We start from the raw sequence: 6,000 nt of genomic DNA on the forward strand, positions 1-6,000 counted from the left end.
AATGAGATCATGGCTGATCATCCAAATTCAGTACCCTGTCCCTGCCTTCTCCCCATATCCCTGGATCCCTTTAGCCTTAAGAAATATATCCAACTCCTTCTTGAATATATTTAATGAACTGGCCTCCACCGCCCTCTGTGGCAGAGAATTCCACAGGTTCACCACTCTCTGGGTGAAGAAATTCCTCCTCTCAGTCCTAAATGGCCTACCCCTTATCCTTAGACTATGACCCCTAGTTCTGGACTCCCCGGCCATCGGGAACATCCTTCCTGCATCTAGTCTGTCCAGGCCTGACAGAATTTTATAGGTTTCGATGAGATCCCCTCTCAATCTTCTAAACTCCAGTGAGTATAAGCCCAATCGACACAATCTCTCCTCATACGTCATTCCTGCCATCCCAGGTATCAGCCTGGTGAATCTTCGCTGCACTCCTTCCATGGCAAGAACGTCCTTCCTCAGATAAGGCGACCAAAACTGCACACAATACTCAAGGTGCAGTCTCACCAAGGCCCTGTACAACTGCAGCAAGACATCTTTGTTCCTGTACTCGAACCCTCTTGCTACGAAGGCCAACATACCATTTGCCTTCTTAACTGCCTGCTGCACCTGCATGCTTACCTTCAGCGACTGGTGCACAAGAACACCCAGGTCTCTTTGTACTTCCCCTTCTCCCAATCTATTGCCATTCAAATAATAATCTGCCTTCCTGTTTTTGCCACCAAAGTGGATAACCTCATATTTATCCACATTATAGTGCATTTGCCATGTTTCTGCCCAATCACCCAACCTGTCCAAATCGTACTGGAGTTTCTCGACATCCTCCTCACAGCATACCCTCCCACCCAGCTTTGTGTCGTCTGCAAATTTGGAGATATTACATCCAGTTCCCTCGTCCAGATCATTAATATATACTCAGTATACAAAGATATACTGACACAACCTCTTAAGAAATCACAGCATGAGCAACTGTAAAAATTAAATTACATTCTAAAACTATGATTCCAACATTAGATTACTTTTCAAAACAAGGACAGCTCTCTTGTGACTATGTACAAGCATCAGAGCAGGAACAACACTGCAGAGGGAGAATAAAATGGAATGCTTTTGTGTGGGTGGAAATGGACTTTTAATGGGAAGATAGTTTTCTTAAAAGATTTGTGCATGCATTAAAATATATGATAGAACAATATTCTTTTAAGCGTAGAAAATGCTACACTCAGCCAGTCAGAATCGGTTCTGATGAAAGGTCATTAGAAACGTTAACCCTACCTTCCTCCCTCCATAAATGCTGCCTGACCTGCCGAGTGTTTCCAGAATTTTCCATTTACATTTCAGATTTCTAGCATCTGCACCATTTTGCTTTTTATAGCCTTTTAAGTGTAGTTACTGTTATAATGTAGGCAAATGCAGCAGCTAATTTACACAGAGCAAGGTCCGATAAACAGCAATAAAATACTTGATTAGATAATCTGCTTTTTAAGTGGTGTTGGTTGAGAGATAACTTTTGGCCAGGACATCAGAAAAACTCACCTGCTCTTCTTCGAATAATGCCATGAGATCTTTTACGCCCACCGGAGAAGGAAGACGGGGCATCGATTTAACATCTCATCCAAAAGACAGTGTGGCTCTCACTCAGTACTGCACTAAACAATCAGCCTAAATTATGTGCTCAAGTCTCGAGTGGGACTTGAAGCCAGATCTTTCTGATTCAGATAAAGTAGAGAAGTGTTAGGCAGCATGAGGGAACACCTGTCATATACCACAATATTGCCTGGAAAACTAAGATAATAGATAGCCAAGTACACAATCCACACTTACTAAAGTCATAATTTGTAAAACATTTTGGGGGAAAAATTCAGTTGGTTGCGCCACCCGTTAGTGCCTTAAGAGGGCGCTAAGTGGGGCGCAAACCAACTAGCACCCGGGCACGGCACTGCCCACGCCTCCCGTAAAATTCAGCAGGTTAGTGGTGGTGCTAACCGGTAGCGCCCTGCGCCGCTGGCTATGACGTCATTGGTGTGCGCAGCGCCCCGCTCACGATCTTCGGGAACGCCCCAATTTACCGCCGGACGCTATGTCCAACGGGGTCAGGGGGGCGTACCTGTGGCGGGGAGGCGCAATTTAAAGGCAAGGTGCGGGGCGGCCATTTTTGTTGCTGGCCACCTGCCAGCACCTGCCTGCACTCCCGCCCCCCCCCCCCCCCCCCACTGCGGAGTGCTGGCTGCGCACCAAGAGCCCGGCACTTCGAGTGCCGGGCTCTTTTGCTGGCACTCCCGATCCCCAGGGGCCCAGCTGGGCCCCAGGTCGCGCTGCACAAGGCCCCTCCCCTTTAAGAAGGGGAGGAAGGCCTGCAATACCGTGGCGCGACGTGCCGCAGCGTGTGGCGCTGCGGCACGTAGCACCACGATATTCACTCGCAGCACCCCAAGAGTGAGGCGGGGCGTTTTTTCTGGGGCGCTACTTTTAGCGCCCCGGCGAAGTTAGCGCCTCAATTGGGGCGCTACTCAATTTTTAGCCCTTTATGTCCTAAACTGAACAGTTCCATTCATAATGAATAAGATATTTGTATAAAGTATTGTAATATGGGCATAATAACAGAAGTGTGACTTGCAGTAATATCTTGTATAGATATATTTTAAAAAGGTATAATAGACATACTGGCTCAACCAGTCAGTAATTCCAAGCACTTGGAGAGCTCTTCCTCCAGACAGCCATAAAACAAGGAGAGTATTTATACAGTGCTTTTAACATCAAAAAAATCCCACGGTGCTGCAATCCTGTAATCAAAAAAATGATCACTGAGCCAAAGAAGGAGATATTAGGTGGGGCCAAAGAGGTGGATTCTAAAGGAAGGTCTTAAAAGGAGAAGAGGTGGAGAGGGGATGGGTTTAGGGAGGGAGGTCCAGAGCATGAGGCCTAGGCAGCAATGGTGAGCTGAAGGAAAGGGGGGGGGGGGGGGGGGCGGGAAGGGGGCAGAGTGAGAATTCACAAGAGGCCAGGGTCAAACTTTGGGATAGAATATGGGCAAGTTTTGGATGAGCTGAAGTTTACATAGGTGGAAGGCCAATCAGGAGAGTATTGGAATAGTCATGTCTGGAGGTGACAAAGGCATGAATGAGAATTTCAGCAGCAGGTGAGCTGAGGTATGGTGGACAATGTTAGTATGCAGCCTTTGTAATGGAGAGGATATGGAGTCAGAGGCTCAGCTCAGGATCAAATAGATATTGAGGTTGCGAACAGGCTCATTCAGCCTGAGACAGTAGCGGACAGGGAGATGAAATTGGTGGTAAGGAGTTTGTAGCAAAGACTGAAGACAATGGCGTTAGTCTGCCCAATGTTTAACAAAGGCAGATCTTACAGCCATAGGAGGAGCCCTGCATACCTAGATCATGTTCTGTCATAAGGGAAAATAATGCAAACAATCATCCAAAGCAGGTGAAAAACAATTTCCACAGATCCATGGCAAATTCTTAAGTAAAGTTCTGATGAAAAGTCATCGACCTGAAATGTTAACTCTATTTCTCTTCAGATGCTGCCTGGCCTGCTGTACATTGCCAGCATTTTCTGGTTTTACTTCAGATTTCCAGCATCCGTAGTATTTTGCTTTTGTCTTAAGTAAAGCCTCAATGTTGCTTATATCTAGAAGCTACCTGCCACTCACATTATGCCAGATGAACAGGAATTTGGTCCGATGCCAAATCATCCACTCCAGATCACAACAGAGATATACTGCCAGAATTGCTCTAATTGCTTGCTGTCTATACATGGCATAGGATAAGCAAGCAGCCTGATTTATCTTCATGTTCACAAGAGCAAGGGTTAGCAAATGTTTTATACTTACTCCATTTGCAACATTTAAGAAAAATTACAATTCAATACACTTCCCAGACTAAACAGCAAACAGTTCTGCAGGAAACGAAAATACAGAACAGCCCTTTGTTTTAGCACATAAGGCACAGTAATTACCTCAAAATACGAAAATCAACAGAAAATGTTTCGCCAAGCACCTTTCTCAATGGCTCATTTTATAATAAAGAACTGTTTTCACTGAGCAAAGTTAGTCTAGTAAAGCCCTCTTGTTAGAAAAGCTAACAAGTCTTAGGTTAACACCAGGACTGTTCCTATAAAATGGTAAAGCCACCAGTACTTCTATTCCTACCCCCCACACCCACTATGGGTTCAACATGCTACAGTTCTCACATTTTATTCCTCATCCAGCTTAACTGAATATCTGTGAAGATACCCTAGCCCTTGCTTTTATGCTAAAAATATGCATCTTAAATAAACAATGTAAAGGGGTTGAAGAGGAAACCCACAACTCCTAAATCCACACAGGCTCCTAATCCACATTGACCAAATGAAATGGAAGTTGTACTGGAGGTGGCAATGTAGTGCAAGTTTTGCTCCACCAATATATAATCTACCAAGTCTCTAGTATTCCAGTTGTATCGATTGATAGCATATGCAAAATACTCAACAATGCAATAGTTTTGCCTCCTGGTTTCGATCTGCATAGTAATACCATACCAGTATGCTATTATCTAATATGTCTACTAGACATTTGGCCATTTCTGAATTGTGCAAACGAAGCACCAATGAATATTGATTCCAGTCCAAATTAATGTTTGAATTGCGAATGAGCAAGTAAGAACACTTCAAGCAGGTTGTTACAAAGGACAAAAGCAAAATACTGCAGATGCTGGAAATCTAAAATAAAAGCAGAAAATGCTGGAACTACTCAGCAGGTCCGGCAGCATCTGTGGAGAGAGAAAGAGTTAACGTTTCAGGTTGATGACCTTTCATCAGAACTCAGTTGGAAAGGAATTTCCCAGATTTTTCCCCTCCCGAATTGGCTTGGGTTTTTAATCTGCTTCTTCGCCTCTCCCAAGAGATTACATGATTTCAGGTGAGATGGATTATGTATATATATTGTGATACACAAGGTACCACAATGTGGGGGACAGGCTGGATGGACCAGAGGGTCTTTTCCCGTCCATCATTGTCCGTATGTTCGCATGAGCAGCAATGCAGCAGACCACCACAGCTTCTTTTTACTTTTAAAAGATTTGCTGCAAACATTCAAAAGGGAGCTGAACGGGTTCTTGAGTGGGGTATTGGGGAAATGTGTCACCCAGTCACCATCGTCTCCTGGAACTTGTTTGATCACATTTAGGGCTCAGAGAAGAATTTCCCAGAGTTTCTTTTCCTAAATTGGCCTAGGTGCTTTTTCCCGATGCCTCTCCCAGAAGGTTGGGGGTTGGGGGCAGATGGGGGTTATGGTGTGCAGAAGGTATAGTATGGCACAGGCTTGATAAACCAGCTGGTATTTTCCTGTCCTTCATTCGTGTAATGCTATTTGCCCTTTATACACTTCTGACATTAGATCAATGTCCAAGAGGATAAGGTACTGATGCCAAAATTATCGAATGAAAGGAACATTGTAGAAAAAATATTGCCTTCAATGCCCCCCCTTTTAAAAAAAAGTACAAGTTGCAGCTAACTTTACATGTTTCTAGTTCTAGTTCTGTTTATTTTAAATTTTTTGCATAAATAGGAAGTTAGTAGAGGAGAGACCAAGATTTCTGCAATTGACCCAATCAAACATACAATTTTTGTGTGTCAATGTGTCATGGAAAAAACACACTCAATTGACATAAAGCTGTTGTATACAGCAAAATAGTCATTAGAGACTGAGGGCCTGACTTTTTCCCCATTAGGTTTGCTGGTAACAGTTATGTGAAAAGTTGAAACTGCTGCTGTGCGGTGTACCATTCCAGGTGAGCGAGGGCTACAAAAACAATTTTCACAACATCTCATTATACTCAGATGTAGCGTACAGTAATCACGGAGGATTACTTCTGTGTGATCAAAGAGCCAAACCAGCTCATTTTGGTTTACTAAACAACAGCTTACAGTATCTCTAACTGTATGCTCAATAAACAGATATTTTCCATTCATTCCCAAATAATTTATTTTCATTTAGGCGTCTTCTCTCTCTTT

General features: G+C 43.8%; 1 long non-coding RNA gene across 1 annotated transcript in view; it reads right to left on the minus strand.

Moving 5' to 3' along the window:
• The window catches only part of LOC147124484 (uncharacterized), a 49,850-nt gene that overhangs the window by 42,447 nt on the left and 1,403 nt on the right, over positions 1-6,000 (minus strand). The window lies entirely within an intron of this gene.

The sequence above is a fragment of the Somniosus microcephalus genome, chromosome 1 (genome assembly GCF_052327205.1).
Source record: "Somniosus microcephalus isolate GS21.2 chromosome 1, FLI_Smic_1.0, whole genome shotgun sequence".
NCBI classification, from domain to species: domain Eukaryota; kingdom Metazoa; phylum Chordata; class Chondrichthyes; order Squaliformes; family Somniosidae; genus Somniosus; species Somniosus microcephalus.